This window comes from Vulpes vulpes, chromosome 11 (assembly GCF_048418805.1).
Source record: "Vulpes vulpes isolate BD-2025 chromosome 11, VulVul3, whole genome shotgun sequence".
Taxonomy (NCBI): Eukaryota; Metazoa; Chordata; class Mammalia; order Carnivora; family Canidae; genus Vulpes; species Vulpes vulpes.
In genome coordinates, this window is record NC_132790.1 from 43,069,235 (window position 1) to 43,096,427 (window position 27,193).

General features: G+C 44.1%; 1 pseudogene; it reads right to left on the reverse strand.

The window, feature by feature from the left end:
- Window positions 1-5,161: 5,161 nt before the first annotated feature.
- LOC112915830 (large ribosomal subunit protein eL15-like) lies at window positions 5,162-5,761 on the reverse strand (annotated as a pseudogene).
- Between the last annotated feature and the right edge of the window lie 21,432 nt (window positions 5,762-27,193).

Here is a 27,193-nt window from a genome sequence, read left to right on the forward strand (position 1 = left end):
AATGTAAGTGGTGGGCCTGAAATTCAAACTCATGGATGGTCTGGCCTCCAGAGTACCTGCTCTTAAACTACTTTTTTAATGTAAAAAAACTTCAGTATCTATACTTTTCCATTTATGTTTGTCATGACATTGCCATTTATAAAATGAAAAATTGGAAATGATATACCTGTCCAGCAACAGGAAAATGGTGAGGCACATCATGAAGATCTTTTTTTTTTTTTTAATTTTTATTTATTTATGATAGTCACACACACAGAGAGAGAGAGAGAGAGGCAGAGACACAGGCAGAGGGAGAAGCAGGCTCCATGCACCAGGAGCCCGATGTGGGATTTGATCCCGGGTCTCCAGAATCGCGCCCTGGGCCAAAGGCAGGCGCCAAACCGCTGCTCCACCCAGGGATCCCATCATGAAGCATCTTTATGATAACCTATTACACCTATTAAAAGGCATGCTTTTCAAAGAATTTTGAAGACGTTAGCAAATGAGCAAAAATGATGTTAAGGGAAAAAGAACTGTATACAACATTTAACCATGATTAGGAAAATAGATATGTATATGAATAGAGTAAGTGAAAATATAGTGGTATTTTTCTGCACATTATGTAATGATGGGTGATTTTTAAAAAATGAACATAATTCATACATGGTAGAGTGCCCAAACCTTAAGTGTCCAGGTCAATGGAGTGTGAGAACTATATATGCCTGTTTTCACTGCCATCCACAATGATAGAACCTCTCTCTCATCTGATGAAGTTACTTCATGCCCTTGTCTCCCTGCCAGTCCCACACCCCACCCATAGTCTTATTTTATCACAGATTAGTTTTTTTTGAGAGAGAGAGAGACAGCGAGAGAGAGTGAGTGTGAGAGGAGTTGAGGAGGGATAGGAAGGGCAGAGGGAGAAGGAGAGAATCTCCTCACTTAGCACAGAGCCTGACGTGGGGCTCAATCTTACGACCTTGAGATCATAACCTGAGCTGATGTCGAGAGTCAGATGCCACCCAGGTGCCCCACAGTAGATTAGTTTTAATGACATGGAAAAATGGCCCTCTGTTTCAGAGTCTCACAAAGCTGCAGTGAAGGTCAACTGCAACAATTTGTTTTTGAATTTCATATAAATGAAATCATATTCCTTTGTGTTTGGCTTCTTTCACTCAACATAACATTTTAGAGATTGTTATGTTGCACATTCCTTTTTATTGCTGAGTAGTAGTCCATTGTATGAATATACCATGATTGTTTCTCCATTTTCTTATTGGTGGACATTTGGGTATTTTCCAGATTTTTGCTATTATGAATAAAACTACTGTGGATATTCGTGTTTTCTTTTTATGTGAGAATAGTTTTTTACTTCTCTTGGGTATATACCCACGGGTGGAATGGTTAGGTTATGGAGCAGATGTGTGTTGAATTTATGAGAAACGAAAAGGACAGATTTCCAATAGGGTTGTAACATTTTACATCCCCACCAGCAATGTATGGAAATTCCAGTTGCTTCTACATCCTTGCAAAATTTGGTCAAGTCCAATTCTTAGCAGTCTTGTGGGTATAAAATGAGGTCTTGTATTTTGAGGAGGTAGGGAGGACTCCTTTTCATTCTGGTTTCAAGTTACTGATAGATAATTCAAATACCTTCCCAGATTCCTCTGATCAGCCTCCTCTGTATGTTCCATGTTCATCTAGAACTGAACTTTCTTGTATGCCCTGAACCATTCATGCTTTTCTGTCCCCATAATGGTTGCAGATTGAAGGTGAGGAGTTGGGGTGGGGAAGGTGAGGAGCAAGAGGACAACCCAGAAAAGGAGACAGGATACATACAAAAGGATAGAAAGAGGCAAACTGGCAGAAAGATGGAAATTAACAAAGATGAGAAAGAGTGACCGTGGAGGAAGAGAGGTAGGCACGGGATAAAGGAGGAGAGGGACAATGAGAAAGCAGAAAAAGTGATTAAGAGTATGAAGAGGTATGTGTGGGGGAGGGGGCAAAAATAAAGTGAAAAGGGGGCAAGGAAAGGAAGGAAAGATACAGATGGGAGATGGAGGAAGGGAGGAGGCCAACAGAAGGGAGAGAAGCCAAATCCTTCCCATGCTACCTATCCAGCCGGCATCCTTGGAGCACCAGGATCAGAGGGAAGGGCACTTGCCAGGGAGATCTGCCTGTTTGATGGGCTGGCATTCAGGAAGCAGAGTTGAACTGTGCTGAGAGCATCCCTCATTAATATCAGAGGACCCAGTCAGCCCTAATGGCCCTGAAGCCTATAGGCTGCAAAGGGACTGGCGTGCTACCATTGAGGATTGGGCACATGTCAGGCTGTGCTCATCTCATCATAGAAATGGCATCACCCTGGAGGCTGATGCCAGACCAGAGACTAGAGACTGCTGAGTCATCTGGAGGAGAAGGGGTAGTTTGCTTGGGGTGATGAAAACATGATGAGTCCAGTTCCCTTTCCTGGGCCACCAGGGTGACAAGAAACCCCTGGGAGTATAGCTAATGGTCAGAGAAGAAGTCTATAGCAGCTGTCACTTAAGAAATGATCAGTCCTTTGGGTTCATTCGGTCAGATAACAGACACTGGAACTTGTCTGGATTCCACCTGGCCTCAAAAAGCTCAAAGCCTAGTCACTAGGAGATGACAGTAAATGGAATTACCAGTAAGACTGAAATATGTCTTATAAGAAATAAATACTGTAGCTCCTGTCAAATGTCAGGGCAAATGTTCTTTGCAGAGGGATTGAACACATGGTAGACTAGATATCCAATTTAGTCTTTTCTTTTTTTTTTTTTTTAAGATTTTATTTATTTATTCATGAGAGACACACAGAGAGAGAAGCAGAGACACAGGCAGAGGAAGATGCAGGCTCCACACAGGGAGTCTGTTGTGGGACTGTTGTGCCCAAGATCGCGAATCCGAGAAACCACCAAGGAGCCAACACCGATGCAAGCACACGAGGGTTTATTAGCAAGCTCGAGCTTGGGTCCAAGTATACCCGACACAGGGGAGCAGGGACTTGGACCTCGAAGTGGGTTACAGCTGGGTTTTTTATAGGCTGGTCTAGGGGATTTTCAGAAGGGGTGGAAGAATTTCTCAAGTTCTGTTTACATTTTGATATGGGGCTTTCAAGGGCATTGAGCTCTGTTCTCATTCTAAGATGGGACTTTCTACCACGGGCATGGACTCTGTTGTCTTTCTGATATGGGATTACCTGCCAAGGACATTGAGGACATTCTGCAGTTTTTCCCGTAAAGTTCAGCTCTTATTCACAGGGACCTAAGATGGCTGTACTTGTGCTAATGCTAAACTTGAGGTGGAATGGCCTTAATTTTTCTCGGCCACCACAGGACTTGATCCCGGGACTCCAGGATGACATCCTGAGCTGAAGGCAGATGCTAAACTGCCGAGCCACCCAGATGTCCCTCAATTCAGTCTTATTAAATGAATTGCTGATTACATTTCACTCACAAAAAAAAAAAAAAAAGCAATACTCTCCAGAAAACACTCTGAGCTGCTGTTCTCACTGGTACCTTAACACAAACTTATTCCTGTTCTTTTTTGCTAATATTTATAAATCACATTACCTCCATTCTGTGAGGTGGGCAGGGCTAGAACTGAGGGTCCGGCAGGCTGAGCGTTGTGCCCAATTGAACTACTAATGCCACATCTGGAATGCAGGGCTCCACAGCTCACCCGGGGCTCATTCTGTTGCTCTACGTGGCCATCCTCACGCCCAGTAATGGCTAATGGATGGTGCCTCTGAGGCAGGTGGGGTTGTTGGGAGGAGGACTGATGGTGGTGGGGGTGGGAACTATGTGCTCGAACTAATGTAGTGGCTTGATATAAATTATTTCATTTAACTGTGACAACAACCTTTTGAGGTAGGAATTATTATTATTATTTTTTAAATATTTTATTTATTTATTTGTGAGAGACAGAGAGAGAAAGGCAGAGACACAGGCAGAGGGAGAAGCAGGTTCCCTGCAGGGAGCCTGACACAGGATTCGATCCCAGGACTCTGGGATCACACCCTGAGCCAAAGGCAGGTGCTCAACCAGTGACTCAGCCAGGTGCCTTGAGGTAGGAATTATTATCTCCATTTTAGAGATAAGGAAAAATCAACTAACTTATCCAAGGTCAGAGCTGGGATTCAAATCAGATCCATTGCACTTTAATGCTCACATTTTTTTTTTCCCCAGTGCCTCATGGTTATAGTTACTGAGGTGATTTTGGAGCGAGAAGAATGAATGATAACATGAAGTCTCTGAAGGGAGTGGAAGGGTGGAGGTGGCGCATCTGTAGGCCTCGGGGCACTTCCAGATAGATTTCTTCCCTGTAGGGTGAACACCCTGGATTTTATCTGGCTTCTTTTCCAGAGATAGAGTGAAAAGTTCCCATTATTCGGGTGGCTTGGTTTCTAGACAAATTCAGGGATGAACCAACCAGGTAAGGTTAGGTGGGACAGAGTAGGGGAGAGGTTCTGCCCGGGAAGGAACATTAGCCTGTTTCTCTAAGGTAGGTTTCCGCCTCCTGCCTGCAACCGGCTTGGGTCATTTCTGTGTCTGTGGAACGGCCCAGCTTCTCCTTTCTCTTCTCTTCTCCCTTTCATTCCATTGGCTTCAGCCATCACTCCCATGGCCCAGCCCACAACCCTGCTGCTACCAGGAACAATTGGACTTCTGACATCTTATTTTTTTATTTATTTATTTATTTATTTATTTTTTTATTTATGATAGTCACACACAGAGAGAGAGAGAGAGAGAGGCAGAGACACAGGCAGAGGGAGAAGCAGGCTCCATGCACCAGGAGCCCGATGTGGGATTCGATCCCGGGTCTCCAGGATCGTGCCCTGGGCCAAAGGCAGGCGCTAAACCGCTGCGCCACCCAGGGATCCCCGACTTCTGACATCTTAAATGGCTTTCTTATAGCTGCCATTTCCAGCTGCCATTTTAAAATTTATGGAAGCCTCCAGAGACTGGAGGTCAGTCCTGATCTCTCTGTTATCCTTCATTCTGTTTGTCAGTGCGCATTATTAGATGGGGCTTTTCCAGTGGCAAGTGATAGGACCCCATGTTAAACTTGCTTAACAAAAAAAAGGAGTTCTGTTGTTTTTTTTGTCTTTTGGCTGTCCTAAACTGAGTATTAGGTAAGAATTTTACAAACATTACGTATATTAGCCGTCATGGTGGAGCTGGGAACTATTGCGTCTTCTGTAGGCTGCACAATGAGAACCACTAATAGTGTGGTGGAACCTGTGGGCCCTTCCAAGACCATGTTCTTGTGGCCTACAGGTGTCAGCCCTTGCATCTCCCTGTGTTTGTGGATGGGTTTGGTGATCCACTGGGTCAGGATTTCTTCTGATGACTTTATGGAATGGATTGAGAGGATAACTTCAGAATTTGTACATGGAATCTTTGTCAACCCACTAAGAATTCAAGACCCTCAGAGCCCCATCGTGGTTTTCAGCTCACTCCTCTGCAACAGACAGAAGGCTTCAGGTAAACTTTAGTCGTTTAACACCATGAGGGGCAGGCTTGCTGTAGGTAGCAGCCTTAGGGACTGGGCTTTCGTGGGGACCACATCGCACATGTATCTGATACATGCTTGGCTGTATACCCCAGTCTGTATGCTTTATTTGGCGGGGTTGGGTGGGAGTGCCCAGTGGAGTGCAGAAAGTTGGCAGTAGTGCCAAGCAGCCCACTCTGAGAAGAAAGTACATTACATGGGACTGCTTCTTCCTCCATAGCTCCTGGCTGTATGTGTAAGCACCCATCTTGACTTACTTTTGAACTGATGGCTGCTGCCAGACTGAAAAGCAACTTTTATTGACCTTTTAACTGGGGAGTACAGGGATTCAATATCTAGGGTCAGAGAATGTTGGCAGACACAGGGTCTCCGTGTACAATTGTTTAGGTTGTGCACTGTACAAGGATACCATGTCTAACAGAGGGCCCTCTCCATGGTATTATATGTGAAGCACATGCCACTCACATAGTAATGCACACTGGCACATGAAGTCTTGGGCAAGCTTAGGAGACTACGTACACACACAACTTTGCCCTGTCCCAACCACTGCCTGCCTCCCCTGAGACTGCCTCTATTACCCTATAGCTCTCAGAGGCACATTCCTGTTTCTCTGCCCCTCAATCCCAGCATTCCTGAGAGGGCAGGACAGCCACTGGGTCTAGAAAGCTTCTTCAGAGTGGGGCTGTGGCCAGAGTCCCTGAATATGGCACAGGGCACAGCAACCTCTGTTCTGTTTTCAGAGCCTATGACTTAAGGTTGCTCAGGTTGCACGGTGATGTATTGACATGTTTTTGTTTTTTGTGTTTTTTTTTTAAACCCTTTTCTAGGGACACCTGGGTGGCTTAGGGGTTGAGCGTCTGCTCTCGGCTCAGGTTGTGATCCTGGAGACCCGGGATCGAGTCCCACATCAGGCTCCTTGCAGGGAGCCTGCTTCTCCCTCTGCCTGTGTGTCTGCCTCTCTCTGTGTCTCTCATGAATAAATAAAATATTAAAACAAATAAAATGTTTTCTAATTCACACAGAAAATAGAGCAGCTGGGTAGGCTGGGATGACCCTGGCCAGCCGTCTACTCTTCCTCTGTCAGGTTGGCTTCTGTCATTCCCCTACATTGTCGCCGGGCTCCTCCCCGCGGTGGGGAGATGCCTGTGCTCCCCCGGGGCTCACACCTCCAGGACACCGCCTCTGCAGGAAGCACCTTGGCTGGCGGCGCCTTCCAGCTGCAGAGGGGCCTGCCTTGGCTCACAGGACCGCCTGGTACCAAGGCGATGGAGACCTCTGATTGGCCAGGCCTCCATCACGTGATCACTCTGGTGCCCAGGAGAGGGCATCGAGCAGCTCTTGTGCTTACCTGTGCTAAGCGTTCCTCCTTCGCAACCTGAACCCTGAGGTGAGTCATCGAAATTCCTCCCTCGCCAACAACTTTCACTCTCTGCTCTGATATGGTGAAATCTGGACTCCGTATCCATCTCTTACACTAGCTTTTCTGCTCCTATACCTGGTCTGTTGTTAGAGAAAATGACGCAGTAGGGCAGGTTGGTATCTCTACAAATTCACTGTTTCTCGTCCCAGCTGGATCTTCAGTGCAGCCAGATAATCTTTCTGCTTGTCCCCGAATAACTCCTCTCATTCATTCATTAGTGCAGTAACCCTGGATTTACACGTTAGAAGGATCGCTCTGGAACCAAGGTGGGCAGATAGAAATCAGCGATACCTGTTCTGATTTGGAACCAACAAGTGGGTCATGTTCTCAGAAAGCCTCTTGGGCCTCCTTATTAGTTTATGTAATACAACTGAACACATTAGTTTGGTCTCCAGAGCCTGGCCCCTCCCTTACTACCAGCCTTAGTCCTTTGCCCTCCTGTCTTCCCACTTGCTGGCCAGTGAACCCTCACCTCAGCTCATTCCCAGCTGGCCTATCCTGTTCATGCTGCTGAGCTTTTGTGTACACTGTTGTCCCTGCTTGAATGCTCTTCTCACTTTCTTCCACTAGTAAATTCTTGTTCATACTTAAAGGCTCAGCTCAAGTGTCATTTCCTTCAGGGAGTCTAACCCCTTTGCAAGAGGGGGTACCCCTCCATCATGCTCCCATGACATTACTCTATCACAGTACTTAACTCTTTTTTGCTGATGTTATCTGTTTGTTTTCCCCCACTAGTTGGTCTGTTCTGGGAAGTCAAGAGCTATGTCTAGTTCATCTGTGCACCTCTGGGCCTGGCACGTGGAAGGGAATTGAATTGATCTGAACTGACCTCTGATCCATTAAGCTTTTCCAGCCAGCTCTCTCTAGAAGCTTCAATAGGCACCATCTTCCTCACACGCCCTTAAGAGCTGCTGCCTTCACTCCAAGAGAGTAAAGTGCATTTCAGTCTCATTGGTGCTGCGCTGGGTTTCCGGCATTAACCCGAGAGCAGATGCCCTATAGAGCTATTGGGCAAACCACTCATTAGCTTCCTGGTACACATTCCTCATTACAGCTCCTAGCATATAGTCTGAGAAGTAGACCTCTCCCAGCATTTGGATTCATGCTTCGCCTCCATCATCACTGACTCCCCAGATTTGAGTCACTTTTCTGTTAGGATCAATGATTTTCCAAAATGGTTTTGCCTGATACAAAATTGGCCCCTGGCCAACAATTGCCCAAACATGTTTGGTTAGGTCTAAACCCACCAGTAGATGTGGCTTAGCTTTCCAAACCAAGGGACTTACTTTCACAAGAAGTTGGTTTGAGCATGATTTTTGAAAATCAGAAGCTTGTTTCCCTTGGACAGCCTCACTGATGACCCACCAAGGGGTCCAGGAAGAGTCACTGATTTGATGGGATTGTTCTTAAAAACTAAGCCACCAGGTTGTGTGAAAAGAGAGGAAGAGAGAAGGCTTCTCTCTGTAGACCTTTGAGTAACAGAATGGCTGCTGGCTTCTTGTGCCCAAAAAGAAGAGGCCACCACTCATAGGAATTTGCATCATTCAGCATTAAGTATTTCTAACATAGTTCTGTTGAACAGTCTAGGGAAAAAAAGTGAGTTTCCAAGAACTGTTCAGTGTTCTCATTAGGAGGGTATGTATAACAGGGCGGCACCGTAGAGCCCAGGTCTGGCAGGCTTGGGCTTAGCTTCTGGGCTGACCTGAGCCAGGAAGAGAGAGAGTGAGGGAGCAGTTACAGGGAGTGGTGTGGCAGCAAGGGAAGAGCAGGGTGTTTGGAGTCGGCAGATAAGATCCAGACCCAGCCTTGATACCAGGGAAGGTCATTTATTTTGTAGCTAATTGTCTCAGTAGCACTTATTAAAACTGTCCTTTGCTGCCTCTATCAAGTGCTCACAAAATAGAGAGTTCTCTTTCTGGACTCTATTTTATTGGTCTGTTTATTGGTCTGGACCCACATATTGTTTTAGGTATTATAGCTTCCATTCTTTCTTTTTGATAGTGCCAGTGCTCCGTTTTTATAATTTTTCAAGTGTATCTTGGCTGTTCTTTGCCCTTTGCATCTTCATATAAACGTGAGAATCAACTTGTCAGATACTCCTGAAAATCTGTTGGAATTTTGACTGGAATTGCATTGATTCTATCATTGAACTGGAAAAATTGGCTCCTTTACAACACTGAGTCTTCAGTCCACAAACACGATATGCCTCTTAATGAAGTTATCTCTAATGTTTCTCAGTTCTGCAATTTTTCTCATTAAAATCTTGCACAGCTTTTATCATATTTATTCATAGGGCACTTCATTTTTTAAAAATTTCCTTTTAGAGAGAGAGTGTGAGGGAGAGAAGGGGCAGATGGAGAGGGAGAGAGAGAGAATATCAAGCAGGCTCCATGTCCAGCACGGATCCAACGTGCAGCTCCCTTCCACGACCCTGAAATCATGACCAGAACCAAAATCAGGAGTCTGGGGATGCCTGGGTGGCTCAGGGTTGAGCGTCTGCCTTCAGCTCGGGACCTGATCCCGGGGTCCTGGGCTCCTTGCAGGGAGCCTCTTTCACCCTCTGCCTGTGTCTCTGCCTCTCTCATTGTGTGTCTCTCATGAATAAATAAATAAAATCTTAAAAAAAAAAACCCAAAACCAAAAACCAAACAAAACAAAATCAAGAGTTGGATGCTTGACCAACTGAGCCACCCAGGCACCCTGGCACTTCATATTTTTTTGATGTGCTTATGAAAAGTAGAGTCTGTCTGCCACAGAAACAGAATATTTTTCTATATAGTCATTATTATCTGTGAAGTGAAAAGGTGTCTTTTTAAAAAAAAAATTAATTTATTCATTTAGAGAGAGAAAGAAGCAGAGAGAGAATCTCAAGGAGACTCCATGCTGAGTGCAGAGCCCGATGCAGGGCCTGATCCCACAACTCCGAGATCATGACCTGAGCCAAAATCAAAGTTGGCTGCTTAACTGACTGAGCCGCCCAGGTGCTCAGAAAAAGTGTCTTTGATAAAGGCCTCTGCATTCACCTCACTCTTCTCATATGTACCCGGGTCAGTGATGGCTCGCTAAGGACAAAGGGAAGCATTTTTCCTCTAGGGAACGTACCCTTCTGTGGACTAACAATTAACAATGACTAAAATTTAACCAGTACTTTGAAAAGCATTTCCCACTTTATTATCTTATTTAATTCTTATAGCTGTTCTGAAAAGTAGACATTTTTATTTCCATTTAGTGAGGAAACAAAAGGCTCAGAGACATAAGAAGGATTTTGCTTAACTTCACCTGGCTTTCTTCAGCTCAAAATCAGGACTGTTGACTTCAGCCTGGTTCTCTTTCCTGTCCATAGATGCCTTCCCAGTTAGCATCTTTGAAGAAGTGGGTTTTGTCATGTTTTATAGTATCTGCTCAGTAAAATTGGGAGAGCTAGAGAAGATAGAGGAGGCCCAGGACAAAAATAGTCTACATGGATGGCCTGGATTTTGGATTTTCTATTTTCTATTTAACAGTGGTTGCTATGTTCTCTTCTATGAGGAACCATAGTCCAACCAACAGATGGTAGTTCTCATTAAATTTGCTTTCATATGGGCTTTCAATTCAGTTAGTTTTTTTCTTATTATATTGGCAGAAACTTGAGGACATATGTTCATACTCCTGGTGACTGTCGCAGTGTTTTTAGGGGCAATAAATCCTGCTGAATGGATACAGTTTTCTCTGATTTGTACAATCAAGAACTCTTTCCTTTGGAAGCTAAGTGTTTAATACCTTGAAGTCCCACCAGGTGGTGTTCTAAGACTGCCTGGTGTAGGTCATATTTGCTGAAAAAGAATTCTGGGCACAGACACAAGTTACTGAACTGTGATTTTTAGTTTGAAAGAAGGAGAAGGGAGAGAGAGAAGAGAAAACACCCTTGGTCTTGTCATTCTTTGCATTTACAGTTGATCCACAGTATAAGACTGTCTGTGGTTTTACTTGGGCATTCATGACTCCCTCACATCTGATGCATTTTCTAGCTCATCCAAAGTAGAGGCTCTCCTATTTTTCTTTGTATTCAATACAAAGGTCCAGCACATAGTAAGACCCTGGTAAATTCTCGTTGACCGGAGATGGGTAGCTAGATGCAAGTCTTATCCCCCCCAACTCTTCCCTACATTAGGCTTCCCCTTCATCCATTCTCTTTCTTGGTTGATTGCATCCCCTGCCCTCTGATGCCCACCATGGCACCATGGTTGAATCCTTAGAGCCACCTGCTGCGAGCAATCCCTCCAGGAGTCTCTGCTGGACATTCAGTCCCACTCCCTACATAGGTTTCAGACCTTCAGTTCTCTTTTCACCCATCCCTCCTCTTTTGTGCCACCCTTCCCTTTCAGGAGATAATCTCTCACCCCCCAATGCACAGAAAAAGTAAAAGACATCTTACAGAGACTCCTTCAGCTTCCTACCTTGTGCCTTTGAACTTCCTCAGATTCATATCTGTCTTCCTCTACTTTCCTCCCATGAAGCTAGTCTTTGATTTAGGTCAAGGTGAATTCTCTCTGCCTAAACTCTTTTATTCTTTCATTTCATTTATTTACCCATTCTTCTAAAACTAATTATTACTATATGCAAGGTTCTGGGAATACCACTGTTAATTGAATAACCAACCCTTTAGATGAAAGTAGAGTCAGCATTTCATGCTACATTGAGATGTGCTAAGAAAACATGGCTTTTCTGCAATGCCCACAATAGCTGACATGGAAAGAGCCCAGATGTCTATCGACTGAAGAATAGATAAAGAACATGTAGCATATATATACAATAGACTACTACTCAACCATCAAAAAAATGAAATCTTGCCATTTGCAACAAGGTGGATGGAACCAGAGATATGCTAAGTGAAATAAGTCAATCAGAGAAAGACAATTATATGGTCTCATTTAGGGATCCCTGGGTGGCGCAGCAGTTTGGCGCCTGCCTTTGGCCCAGGGCGTGATCCTGGAGACCCGGGATCGAATCCCACGTCGGGCTCCCGGTGCATGGAGCCTGCTTCTCCCTCTGCCTGTTTCTCTGCCTCTCTCTCTCTCTCTCTCTCTCTCTCTCTCTGTGACTATCACAAATAATAAATAAAAGAAAAAAATTAAAAAAATATATATGGTCTCATTTATCTGTGAAATTTACAAAACAAAACAGAGCATCACAGGGGAAGAGAGAAAAAAACAAGGTGAAATCAGAGAGGGAGACAGGCCATAAGAGACTCTTATTTAATCATAGGAAATAAACTGAGGGTCTCAGGAGGAGAGGGGGGGTAACAGGGTGATGGACATAAAGGAGGGCACGTGATGGGATGAGCATTAGGTGTTATATGAAGCTGATGAATCACTGAACTCTAAAAACAAAAACCTTTGGAGAAAAGAAAAGAAAATATGGCTTTTCAGTTCTTATGACTGATAAATCTTCCTCACAAGCCAGTTGTGGTGCCTCAAGACTAAGGAGTCAAATTAAACACACCCAAGCCGGCAACTTCCTCTGATAGAAACACCTGCACTGCTAGGGGAGACCCCAAAGGAGAGGCTTTGCTGGGCACAGGGGCAGGAAGGCCCACCAAAGGCTGGTGACTGTTTCTTGTGTCACACAGTTCTGTATCTGGGGTTCAGCTCTCCTCATGGGCTGTGTGTTAGGGGATCAGAGGGATACCAGGTGGGGGCAGAGTAGGTGTGTAGCCATATGGCTACACCAGAGTGAAGGATTCTGGAGACAAGCAGGCAGCCTGGTGGGTTTTCAGGCCGGGTCCATGCCCAGGGTTATTAAATCCCAGGTGTTACAACATGAGGATGGCAGTCACCATGGGAGCTGAGCGAGTCAGTGATTGACAGGATTTAAGTGTGAGGAAGTTTTCAGCAGGTGGTGGGAAGGCAAGGGCAGGTTGAAGGGCTGGAGCTGAAGGGTCAGAATCTGCTTCATGGCTTCCTAGTAACTGTCACTCATATCTGCAGCTCCACCATTAGCTCCTTGTCCTGTCTCAACATTTCAGCAAACTCTGTTAAAAGGGGAATAGTATCTGGAAATGGGTGTCTACTCTTATCTCTTAGACTCTTACCGTTAGATTTAGATGGCATTTGGTAAACATTTTTTAAAAAAGATTTTATTTATTTATTTGAGAGAGAGAGTATGTGTGTGTGTGTGAGAGAGAGGGGGGCGGGAGGGAGCACTCATGAGCAGGGGGGAGGGAAAGAGGGAGAGGGAGAAGCCAACTCCTCACTGAGCAGGGACCCCAATGCGAGACTCTGTTCTAGGACCTTGGGATCATTGACCTGAGCTGAAGGCAGACATTTAACCCACTGAGCCACCCAGGCGCCCTGCTGGACATTTTTGATAAACCAGAGATCATGTCTGCTTTCACTGATACCTGTAGACTGAGAGTCTGTGTCCCCTCCAAACTCATATGTTCAAATCCTACCCCTCAATGTATCCTATACCTCAAGGTATTAGGAGGTAGGACCTTTGGGAGGTGATTAGGTCATGAAGATGGAGCCCTCATGAATAGGATTAGTGCCCTTATAAAAGGCACCAATCTCAAAGACCTCTCCCACCCTTTCCTATGTGAAGACAACTCTTTTTGAGCCAGGAAGCAGGCTCTCACCAGGCGCTGAAGCTGCTGATGCCTTGATCTTGCACTTAACCAGCCTCCAAAACTGGGAGAAATAAATGTTTGTTGTTTAAGCCAGAGTGTGGTACTTTTGTTATAGCAGCCTGCATGGACTAAAACACATACACTTTTATTAAAAATTTAATTTCCACGACAACACTGTGAAGGTAGAATCATTACCTTTATTTTGGAGTTGAGGAAATTGGGATATAGAGTGGTTGCTCCACTCTTGTGGCTGGTAAGTGATATCTAGTCTCTGGTTCTGGGTCCAGTGTTCTTTTTCCTGCATCACATGGCTTTCGTAGCAAGAATGTGTCAAGCTGTTATATATATAGAAGAGAAGCCCCAGAATATGGGGTAAAATGAGATAAAAATGTCCCCCAGGAGAAACAAAGTTAATAAAATCTGACACCCAGTGGATGAGTGAGGCCCCTCCAGCCTCTCTCCCGAACACCTCTCAACATGGGGCTGTAGTCAGGAAACAGCTCCTTAAGTCTGGACACAAGCCAACTGTTGAAGCATTGAGGCTTGGTGATGAGTACATGAGGATTTCTCTCCACTTTGTATAGATTTAAATTTTTCTATACTAAAAGTTAAAAAAAAACCCCACAAAGAATCTTTTCACTTTTCTTTTATTCTTTCATCTCTTCTTGTGAAATTTCTGTCCTTGAGTCCTGAGATAATAATCCCTGGAGCAGATGCTGAGGATATGGGTACAAAGGTCTGAAATGGAGGATCAACGTACCTTCTCCACATATTTTTCAGTTTATAGTTGGCAGAATTGAATGGTTGAGCTCTTTCTTGATAGTTTAGCAATTTCGTGTTTCTTTTCTTTTTTTTTTTTTTTTATTTATGATAGTCACATAAGGAGAGAGAGAGAGAGAGGCAGAGACACAGGCAGAGGGAGAAGCAGGCTCCACAAGGGAGCCCGACATGGGACTCCATCCCGGGTCTCCAGGATCGCACCCTGGGCCAAAGGCAGGCGCCAAACCGCTGCGCCAACCCAGGGATCCCCAATTTCATGTTTCTATGCAGGCTCCTTCCTTATACCTTCCTCCATAACCTGGAAGCCTAAATTAAAGTGCCATTCCTGATATTTACCAGTTATGAGATTTGGGCAGTATTCCTAAATTTTCCATCTTTTAGTTTTCTTCTTCATAAAACTGGACATTGGTGTCTTACTTTCCAGATTATTGTGGACATGAAATGCACTGATGTGCCTAGCAAAATGCCTGGTCCATAATGGGTGTTAAGTGTAGATGTAAATTCTCTTTACTTGTGTTTATATTTCATCTCCACTAACTGAACAAAACAAACACCTGTGGAAAGGCAGGATCTGGTAGTCCCTGTATCCAATGTCTAGCAGAGTCCTTGCCCCAGGAGAAGGGATATGCTCAATGTTTGTGAAGCTAGGAACTAAAAAAGAATGGAGAAAAGAGACAAAACCGGATGAATTGATTTTTCCCAACTGCAGTAAAACCTGCTTCCAAGATAGCCTCAGTGATTCCTGACTATTGGTATGCACACACCTTAGTCTGTGTGACCAGTTGCCTCTAGCAAAGGTGATGGTATGTCACCACTAAGATGAAGTTATAAAAGACTTGGGCTTCTATTTTGGGTATCTTCTCCCCCGACCCCAGCCCTCTTCAATCTCTCATTCTGGGGGAAGCCAGCTGCCATGTTGCAAGCTACCCTATGGAGAGGCTCACATGGCAAGGAACTGAAGCCTCCAGCCAATAGCCAGTGAAGACCTGAGGTGTGCCAACAACCTTGAGACTGAGCTTGGAAGAAGCATCTTCAGCCCCAGCCAATCCTAGGGATGATAGCAGCTCTGGCTATCAAATAATTTGACTGTGTATGATCTTGTGAGAGAACCACTCAGAATCACCCAGCTCAACTGCTTTCCAGATTCCCGACAGTGGGAAACTGAGATAAAAAATGGCCATTGCTTTGGGTTGCTAAGTTCTGGAGTAATTTGTTCTAAAGTAGTAGATAATTGGGGATCCCTGGGAGGCTCAGCGGTTTGGTGCCTGCCTTCAGCCCAGGGTGTGATCCTGGAGACCGGGTTGGAGTCCCATGTTGGGCTCCCTATGTGGAGCCTGCTTCTCCCTCTGCCTGTGTCTCTGCCTCTCTCTCTCTCTGTGTCTCTGTGTCTCATGAATGAATAAATAAAAAAATCTTAAAAAAACAAGTAGTAGGTAATTAACACAGATTTTGGTTCTTGGAGGTGGGGTGCTGCCATAACAGAAACCTAAAATGTGGGAGTGGCTTTGGAAGCAGACTATGAGGTTTTGAAGTGAACTTAGTGAAAGCTTTAGGTGCTCATGGCTCAGAGAATTTTGCACTTCGAGGAGGTTGTGAGGGCTTAAAGGAAAGTAAGGAAAATCTTACTGGAAACTTGAGGAAAGGTGGTCCTTACTATGTAGTGGCAGAAACAAGAAGTAGCACCATTGTTGCAGCAATAATAGAAAGTACAGAGTATAGTGAATGCAGCGGGTGGTCTACTTCATGGGATTTCCAAATAAAGAGTTGAGGGTGCCTTCTAATTCCTCCCCACTGCTTTTTGTAAAATGTGAGATGAGAGGGAACCTGCTGGAAGGACTGGGAAACAAAAGGAAGCCAGGATTTGATTGTTTTGAATATTCGCAGCCTCTCTAGATGGCAAATGGTGATAAAATTAAGAACAAGGCTTTTGAGTGAAGATCAAATCCAGGGCATTGCCAGGAAAACCTGAAGAGGAAGTGCAAACGTTAAACCTCTTGTTAAGATCTTAGTAACATCAAAAATGGTGCCTATGAGCCCCCAAACTGCCATCTCTAGCCCAGGCTCTGACGTCTAGACCCCTGTTTTCAGGCCTGTTGCACTTGGGTGCTCTGTAGTCACCTCGAAGTTCATATGCCCCAGCTGAGCTCGGCACCTGCCCTCCCCCACCTGGGACTTCTCTTGGGCTTTCAAAATACAAGCTACTCCAAAAATATACACTTGATTGTGTTTTTCCACAGCTCATCATTCTCTAATGATGTTCTTCTATAAAATTCCTTATTTTGGCTCTTGACCTCTCACTCTTTCACACATGCTACGTATCAGTCATTAAGAAGGCCTTGCGTTCCTCACACTTATGCTGTCTCTCACCTTTCAACCTCATGCTGCTGTTACCTCTGACTAAAATACTTACCTTCCCCATCCCTCTGCCGGCTCTTCTTTTGGGCTTCCCCGAGTCCCTGATGAGGTAGATGAGGTATCCCTGCTCTGTGCTCCTCTGGTGTGGACAATGGGGATTGGAAGGTGACGGGCAATGAGGGAGACAACGCTTTGAGAAGACAGAGCCCTGGTCATTAGGAAGAGCCACTGTGTAATAACATCTGTGGTTCAGATTTACCATGAGACCTGACCCTGTGACTATCTATTGAAAGGAACATCTTGGTGAGTGCCCAGGACAACTGAGTCAGGGCCCAAGGTGTATCCTGAGCATCTGTGGATCATGGGCCGCATCTACCCTAAGGGACAATGACCAAAGCATGAGACTATTCTGCCTTTATACTTTCCATAAATAGGCTGATTTACTTTTCTCTGAAGAGCCTGGGCTAAAAAGGACCCATTCCATTGGTCCCTAGAGGAGGCATCACAATAGCATATCTTGGACTGTCTCCTGGAGCCCAGTCCTTCAGGGAGAAGAGCCAACAAGAACAGGGCAGCCCTAACCCCGACCTGGAGGGCAGGAATTGCTTGCTCAGCCACTGGCTTATGTGTGGCCCCAGATAATTCACTCCTCCTCCCCTGGTAGTCCTTTATTCACCTGTAAAATGGGTGTAATAGTTTTTACCTACCTCAGAGGTGTGTCGGGAGGTATAATTAATGGTGGTTAGAATACTTTGAGAGGCACAGATGAAAGGTCTTGTATAAGTACACATGATTATTATGACTAATGGTATTTTTCTTCTTCGAACACACTGGGAGATGGCCCTCTTAATTTGAACCGGCGTCTCAGCTTCCCATTCAGATAAGAGACAGTACAGCCTCCGGCCTGGCCACACAGCAAGCCTTTAATGTTTTGGCAATCCACAGACATCCTAAAAGCGATTTGAATCTCTCTCTTAACCACCCTCTTTTGACATTCTTTCAACATGACCTGACTTGAAAAGTGGCAGTTTTATTTATCATGAATAACCCGTTTACTCCAAAGCATTTCACCAAGTGTGAAGGAAGGAGAGAAAAATGCTCGTTGTTATTATGCCTATTAACCCAGCATGGGCTCAAGCTTTTCCCAGACTGCAGAGAAAACCCAGATATCTGTGAGCCAACAAGGGACAGATTTCCCAAAGTGGGAACCGAAGTGACTTATTAGGGGGCAGTGCTAAGATCATTTGGGTCCTGGGGTTCCTGGGATTTGGGACCCCCGAGAGAAAGGACTTGCTTTGTGGCTCCCACCCAGCCCCTCCAGCCCCGTCATGCAGAGCATGATGTTTATTTAATGCAGGCTGCAATGAGAGTGCTGGCCCAAAATGTACCTGCAGAAAGGAAAAATAGTCAATCATCTTAGAGCAAGTGAATAGTTGTAATCATAAGGAGAAAAACAGTTTTAGATCAGGAATTAAATCAAGCTGAGTCCTCTGAGTATGGCTTTCTGCAGTAAGTACCATTACTATGCATTATCGTTATTTGCCAGATAAAGGTAGGAGGACCTTTCTCCATGAAATACATGGGCCTCGAGGCTGTCATCTCAGCCCTGGCACCCCTCCACTCCTCTTGAAGAATCCAAGAGGCTGGCTTTAGGTGGCACATTGTATCTATCTTCCTGATGAGCTTTGAAGACAGCTTCAGGGGATCCCTGGGTGGCGCAGCGGTTTGGCGCCTGCCTTTGGCCCAGGGCGCGATCCTGGAGACCCGGGATCAAGTCCCATGTCGGGCTCCCGGTGCATGAAGCCTGCTTCTCCCTCTGCCTATGTCTCTGCCTCTCTCTCTCTCTCTCTCTGTGACTATCATAAATAAATAAAAATTAAAAAAAAAAAAAAGAAGACAGCTTCACGTTGAGTATAATAAGGGATTTGACTACAATTCTCTCAACAGTCCGAGCTGATCTTGCCCCAGTTCTTTTTTTGTTTTGTTTCTTAAAGATTTTATTTATTTTGACCCAGTTCTTGAAGAAAAAATCCAAATGGCTCTAGGGTGTCCAGAGCTTATGATGCCCATGAGAAAATGGGCTCTCCCAAGCCTTCCCCAAGGGGTAGTGTGATGTGGGAAGTGAGGTGGGCAAAACTGGAATTTCAAGCTCCCTGCTTCTTGGGTGGTGACCTTGGTAGATTTCCTGAATTAGAGACTGAACTTCTGTTTTCTTCTCTGTAAATTTAAACTTTCCTCTCTGGGTTGTTGTCGTGATTAAATAAAAATATGCAGGGTATTTAACAATGAACTGGACACACAGGAGGTGCTCAGTAAAGGTTGATTTGCCTCTTTTTCTCCTTCAGTTCTGCCTGTAGACCCAGAAAAGAGCCAACAGTGCATGGTGTCTATAGGGTTGTAGCCATGTCATGAAGCAGTTAAGAGCAGAAAACCTAGGTTTCAGTCCTGGCTCTGTTACTGAGTCATTATGTGGCTTAATGCAGGTTACCTAAACCCTACCAGCTTCAACTTATCCATGTGAATAAAAGTGATGATAATAGTATCTCAGACCAAAGCATTTCTTTGCTTGCCATTGCTTTGATACTTATATATGAGAGTTTGAGCTTCATGTCTGGGCCAGCCAAGTCTTCTAGTCTTTTGCTTCCCTGTGTCTGCTCTGCTCAGAGTGCTCCCTGCAGTCTGTCAGGATGACTGGAGCATGCCAAGTTGGGATGGTGGCCATGAGCCCCCTGGTTGGGGCATTGTGACCCATTCTATACATGATGGTAGTTACCACTGTGGGATCTGGGTCAGTTACAATCCCCCCACCCAGAGTCTGGGTTCTGTCACTTACAGTTGGTGACCTTGGGAGATGACTTTTTCTCCTCATCTATAAAAAGGGACTAATGCTTCGGGGAATTGTGTTGAACTTTAATATTGGCTAATAGTTGTTGAGCATTTAATCTGTGCTTGGCATACGTTAAAGTGTTTCAGGTGAGTTTCTTCATCTAGTTCCCACAACTCTGTAGGACTGATACTATTATTATCATTCCCATTTTACAAATGAGAAAACTGAAGCTCCAAGAGTAATCAATCTTGTTCAAGGTCATATAGCTATTATGTAAACAAAAATGGATCAACACCCACATCTTTCTGATTCCAGATGTAACCTCTCAGGAAGATAATGAGATACTGAGAGTATAGTTCATGGTCAGAATAAACTCCTTACTGTGATAAATAGAATATATGGAGTATGGTGAGATTGATAATTCTTTAGCTTTTAGGGATGACCACATGCCGAGGATGGAAGCCAGAGACTCGCCTCAATCCCTGCCACTGTCTCTTCCTGTATCTGCTCTCCCAGTAATCATCCTACACTCTCTGGAAGGGAAGAAGGCCACCCTATGGCAAAAGAGCTACTTCCTCATAACGATTGCACCTGGCTAGCTCAGTGAGTGCTAAATAAAAGAAATGGTTCACTAATCAGACCCTACTGGAGAGGCGATTGTGAGGAGATAGAGATAAAGCTCAGTCTCCAGCTCCTATTGGGTTTTCCACTCACTGCCTATGGAATGAGGTTGGGCCTAATGAATGTTTGTAAAGGGTCTTTGAAATTCGTGAGATAAAAGGCCATGCCCTATTTTTCAAGGAGCTTTGCTAATTCTCATTGATCTATTTGTCTGCTATTGGGGATAGAGGGCAATTAAATCATCTGTGCACATCAAAGACATGTTACACCACCTTGCATCCTCACCACCTGAATGCCCTGTGTGTAATGAGAGCCTTATGAATGTCTCTTTTCATTAATGAACATGGGGCTCATCTGGTTTTCCTTACTGGCTCTGGTTTTCATCACCGACTCCTCTTCTATTTACTGGGTATGTAGTTGTGAGGTCCTGTGAATATTTATGTGTGGAGTGCAGGAGGGTTGGAGGTGGAAGCAGAGAGAGAAATGAGCATTCATCTTTGCCTCTTGCATGCCAGGGTGAGGCTCTTCATTGCCCTTAGTTTGCCTCTGAGTTGTCAGGGCACCCAGCATTTCCACCTTGCAGGATTTCAGATAAGATGCTATCAGTGGTCAGTCAAATGAGGTAGCCGGGCTGGTTAGGTGTACTGATGTGGGGCTATAGGGGATCTGGGCAGCTTGGGGAGACTGAACATTTTTTTTTTTTTGAGATTTTATTTATTTATTCATGAGAGACAGAGAGAGAGGAAGGCAGAGGCAGAGGGAGAGGCATGTTTACCGCAGAGCATGGAGCCCAATGTGGGACTCCACCCCAGGACCCTGGAATCATGACCTGAGCTGAAGGCACATGCTTAACTGACTGAGCCATCTAGGCTCCCCTGATATTGTTTCTGTACCTTCCCTAGAAGGTCTACAATACCAGCCAACCCGATAAACTAATTTATGCAAAGGACATTCTAGTGTGGTGGGGAGAGTCCTGCATTTTAACCCAGAAGATTTGAGTGTAAATAATGGCTCCGCTAATTGCAAAGCTGTGTGTCAACTGATCACCTCTCTGAATCTTGCTTTTTTCCCTCAGTGACATGGATATATTCATCTGTCTCTCGAGAGTTTAGGGGATCAACGGGATAATGAATGTGAATGGTAAGGGGATGTTGGGGAAGAGATTTGTGAATAGTGGCAGGAGAGGTTTAGAGGACTAACCAACATGCCAGGCCATGACTACATTTTAATGGTGTTTTCTGAAGAAAAGACTCTTTGTTGTCCAGTGCAGAGTAACTCCACTTCTGGTTACTCTCAAGTCACATAGGTGAGAAGCCAGTGCCTAGAATAACAGGCAGTGTGTGATAACCACTCAAATATTAGTTGATGGGGTGACAGAGTAATTGGGTGTGTAATGGAATGTGATATGTAGATGCCATCTGGGTATTGTGGGAGCATTTATTTCTTGGGCTCAAAAGCATACCTTTAAGTATAGGAACTCAGGGAAGCCTGGGTGGCTCAGCGATTAAGCACCTGCCTTCGGCGTAGGGTGTGATCCTGGAGTCCTGGGATCAAGTCCTGCATCGGTCTCCCGATGAGGAGTATGCTTCTCTCTCTCTGCCTGTGTCTCTGCCTCTCTCCCTCTGTGTCCCTTAGGAATAAATAAATAAAATCTTTAAAAAAGTATAGGACTCAGATCCATTAAAAATAAATACAGAAAGCTCTAGGTTGCTCAACAGAGAATTTAAAAAATACTGCATTATGTCTTCCAGATTACAAACCCAGTATTGTTCTTAGTAATTTCAAAATACAGGTGTTGGTAATTAAACTCTTATCTCCTGGTTTCAATCTGCTCTTCTATACAGAAGTTGCCTGTATCTGTAGTTTTAATTTCCCAGTTTCAGTTACTCCAGGTCAACCATGTTTAGGAAGCTGATGGTCTCCCTTCTGACATATCATCAGAAAACATCAATAGATGTCTAAAGCTAGGTCACGAGGCCTGTGTCATTCACTTCATTTCGTCTCCTCAAGTAGGCATTTTATCATCTCACATTCATCACAAGACGAAAGGTGAGAACATTACCCTAGGATATTTTGAGAAAGAGAGGGAGAACACATTTATATAACTTTCGTTACAATGTATTATTATAATTGTTCAATTTTATCATTGCCTATTGTTAATCTCTGACTGTGCCTAATTTGTAAGTTAGACTTTATCATTGGTATGTATATATAGGAAGAAACAGTAGATAGAGTTTGGGACTATCTGCCATTTCAGATGTCCACTGAGTGTCTTGGAACGTATCCCCCATGGACAAGGCGGCACTGTTGTACTTGGCTCCGGGGCCAGGGCTCTGCAAATCACCTTTCTCCTTTGCCAGCTGCTCCTAGGTAGCACCAGTAGGTAGAGGAAGGCTGGAAGAGCAAAAGTGGACATAGTCATCTTTCTGGTGTCCCTTAGCATGACCCTAGCAATGCTGCTTCTTCACCATGGCGGGGCCAAGTTAGTCCAATAGCAGCAGGTGAATCCAACTGGCAGTTTTTCCCAACATTTGTAGAATCGGCCTTGTGGCACCACTCTTCCCTGCCTGATGTGGGCCAACAGCTCCAGTTGGCTAGAGCCTCCTCCTCCAAAGGCTGGACCCCTGCCCCATCAGGCCTCTCCTCCAAGCTTCTAGGTATTATTCACTCACTCCAGTCACTTCCCTTTGTTTTCCCAGGCCTAGGGGTGGGAACTACATCCTGCACTTGTTGCCTGTGATAGCTTAGACTTTTCTTTTTGGCTTTTCAGCTGTTCCAAACCTAACAGTTCTTTACATTAAATTATCTTTATTCAAATAATTACTGTGGTAGTTGGTGTAGTACGGACTACACTCTGACAGGTACCTTGAGTCTTGGAAATTCCTGAGAGCTCTAATGAGAAATCTCTCTATTTGTAGGGGTTGGTGGGTCCTCTCCTAGATAGTCTCCTTTCTGAAAGGGAGGCACAGGGTGTAGGAGCAGTTACATATATGAAGAGGCACTGCTTGTTCCAGAACATTTGGAGAAGTCTAGGGAGCATATCTTCAGTGAAGGATGGAATTACAAATATTTCTCCCCTGGTGTTTAGAACTTTTTCTCTTAAGATTTTTGAGATAAAAAGCTGGAAGAGACTTTAAGGACCACTTATCTAAATTTCTTCATTTTATAGGTGAAGGAACTAAAAGTAGTTGATATTTGCTTGAGTTCAGTTAATTAAAGCCATTGTCTGGAGTGTATCTCTGATGCTTTTCCTGTGAATTTGTCACAGCATTGTGCCATATTTACAAACTCACCTTGAACAATTCCAAATCAGATGAGTCTCAGGCACACGTGTGCCATTTAGTGTAGTCCTGCTTTCTGGGGTGATTTAGGCATAGGATAGCTCTTCAGGGCTGCACTCTGATGTAGCCCTTGTATTCTTTCTGGAAACCTCACACTTTAGATGCCAGAGAAATGATACTATGGTAATGGGAAGAAAAATGTTTGTTTTGCTGGTTTCTTGCCTTCTAAATGTTTAAGTCTCCTAAGCCTCAGGCTTTGAACCTGTTCTTTAGCTATACTCACTCTTTAGGTGATTTTGCCTAGTTCCAACTTTAAATTCATTGTCTATTCCGGATTTATGTCTTTAATCCTGACCTTTACACTACTTTCCAGACACATAGCCAACTGCTTATGTATCATCTCCCCAGGGATGCCAATAGGAAACTCAGACTTGCCATGCCTGAAACCAGACTTTTCATCTCCCACCTCCCCCCAAGTCCTTCAGTGTTCTTCCTCTTTGTAAGTGGTACCACAACTCATTTTGCTGCTCATATTAAAAAAAACAAAAAAACAAAAAAACAGGGATCCCTGGGTGGCGCAGCGGTTTAGCGCCTGCCTTTGGCCCAGGGCGCGATCCTGGAGACCCAGGATCGAATCCCACGTCGGGCTCCTGGTGCATGGAGCCTGCTTCTCCCTCTGCCTGTGTCTCTGCCTCTCTCTCTCTCTCTCTGTGTGACTGTCATAAATAAATAAAAATTTGAAAAAATAAATAAAAAACAAAACAAAAACCCTTGATTTTTCTCTTTCCTTCACTTCTACACCCTATCCTCTGCAAACTCTGTGGGTTCTACCTTCAAAATGTATTTAGGGGCACCTGGGTGGCTCAGTCTGTTACCTGTCTGACTCTTGATTTCAGCTCAGGTCATGACCTTGGGGTTGTTGGACTGAGTCCTGTGTTGGGCTCTGTGCTCATCCAGGAGTCTACTTGGGATTCTCTCTCACTCTCTCACTGACCCCACCCCTGCTCACTGTCTCTCTCTCTCTCTCTCTCAAATAAATAAATAAACCTTAAAATATGTATCCAGAATCTAACTTCTCATTTCCTCAGTTGCTCAACTCTATCATTACCCAGACTATAGTCTCCTAATTGGTCTCATGTCACCACTCTTCTTGTCTTTCATTCTATTCACATAATAGCCAGACTTAACCTTTAAAATCACAAATCAGAAAACTAGAAACACATACAGTGAGCCCTATGATCACTCCAGCTTGCTGCCTGGAACTGCTTTCCAGGCTATAGTGCAGGGAGCAGAATCCAAGCAAAACGTGGTGATCTTGCTGAGCTGAGGAGAGATTCAAGTTGGAGGGGCTAAGGTAGTTAAAATCAGCAAAGCAGAGTAATGAAGAGGGGAAAGGAGTCACACAGAGGAAAAAAATCTTTTTGGGGTTCCCTCTGAGTCTGTTGCTGAGTACTAAACTGTGTATGCATAGGTTAAACCTCTAGGAGACCAAGCAGAGAATGACTTGATCCTAGAAATTGAGAAATTCACAGTGCTTATGCCTAGAAAGCTGGAAGATGTTTGGGTTCTAATTAGCTGAGGGGGTAGTATTGAATTCCTGGGACATTTAGTAAAAATATCAAAGGGCTAGTGCCATATTTATAGGTCTAAACTAGTCCTAAAGTGAAGACAACTTTAGACCCACACTAACCAAACTTAAAAACAAGGCCCAAAAGGATCAAGCTGAACTCAGTAATTTGCTTACCTGACCAGAAGAAAATCCAACACTTTTTATAGAACAAGATTCAATACTCAGTATAAAATTCATAATGTCGGGGATCCCTGGGTGGCGCAGCGGTTTGGCGCCTGCCTTTGGCCCGGGGCGCGATCCTGGAGACCCGGGATCGAATCCCACGTCGGGCTCCCGGTGCATGGAGCCTGCTTCTCCCTCTGCCTGTGTCTCTGCCTCTATCTCTCTCTGTGACTATCATAAATAAATAAAAAAAAAAATTAAAAAAAAAAATTAAAAAAAAAAAATTCATAATGTCTAGCTTCCCAATAAGAATGACTAGACATTCTGCGACTTAGGAAAATCTGATTGTAGCTGTTGTTGTTTTAGGGCGTTTTTGGGTTTGCTGCTCTCTCAGCCTAGAACTCCCCTTCCCGAGATGTCTGCATAACACCTCAATTCATTTAAGTATCTGTTCAAATATTACCTTCTCAGGAAAAGCTTCCCTGATATACAAAATTTTCCTCACTTGTCAATTTCAATTCCTTCATCCTGTTTTTATTTTTTTATTCACAGCATTTGATCATTAGATTATATGTCTCTGATATGTCTTTGCTTTGACGTGTCTTATATAAAGTATATATTCAGTTGACACATTAAATAATTGAATGAATTGATAAAATTGAATTGATATTAATATTGAAATTGAATGAACTGATATTCAATGAACTGAATTCAATATCAATGAATTGATATTAAAATTGAATGAAAAAAATTGAATGAATATGATAAAATAATTTAGGTCCCTTTGGATAAGGCTAAAACATGGTAACTTAAATTTCCAATAAATACCAGCAGGATTTTTCTGCAGATAAACTATAGTCTGGCTTTATACCTAGTTATCTCATCAAATTTATATAACCTTACAAAATTAGTATTATACGTATTTATAGATGCCATTGATTTATTTGTTAAAAAAAAACACTTATTGATCACCTTATCTCTCTCTCTCTCTCTCTCTCTCTCTCTGTAGGTAGATATAGTCTCTGTCAGCAAAATATGCACAGTATGGTAAGCCAGGGTCAGACCTACTACCTTGAAACCTTGCATTTGTGTAAGTAAATGTCTTGTGTAACTGTGGTGCAGCAAGATACTTGACCCTAACATTAGGACCAGTGACAGGATCTTCCATGGTTCTTATCATGGTCCTAACATTGCATGAAAAGCAGCAAACCCTCATTTCTGGGCTTCCTTGACCTAGCAGTTTGTAGACTCCCTCCCTGGAGTCTGCTGAGACTTCTGAACTTTGGGCACTCCTTGTGGGAATCAGGGACTGTCACTGACCATTTGCATCATTATGTACCCTTGATTTTGTGTGTATTTTTTTAAACTGAATTTATCTCTTCTTACAGACTTCTACTTTCTGAGTTACTTCAATTAATAGTATCCCTAGTCAACTCCTTCCTTACCCCTGCTTCCAATCAGTGATTGTATTTTATGACCCTGGGGTCTCTGAAATTTCTCCACTTCTCCCCAACCCACTGCCACTGCCCTAGTTCAGACTGTCATCTTCTCTAGTCTGGGAAACTGCAACCTTTTATTCCTCTCACTCATCTCCTGCCTCTGGTCTTGGTCTTTACAATCAGTTCTTGAAAATGAATCACCTCACTCCCCTTTCTTACAACTATTCTCTCTGCAGAGTAACACCTGAAGTCCTTGGCATCACAGAGAAGATGGTATTGCATCATGCATGTTCTCTGAGCTGCCAGCTGACTGAAGTGCCATAGAGTAAAAGCACTACTCTCGAGTCCGAGTTGCCATTCTTTCCAGTCCTTGAACCTGGTCTCACTCCTGTGATCTGGCTAAATTAAACTGCCTAGAGGGGAAGAATGCCAGGCAAATATGACAGCACAATGCAGTCAGTGCCATCATAAAAGCTGACCCTGAGTGTTCTGTAGGAAGCAAAGGAATGGATGCTTGAGGGGTGCCTGGGTGGCTTGATCAGTAAGCATCTGAGTCTTGATCTCAGGGTCATGAGTTCAAGTCCCATGTTGTGCTTCATGCTAGACATAGAGACTACTTA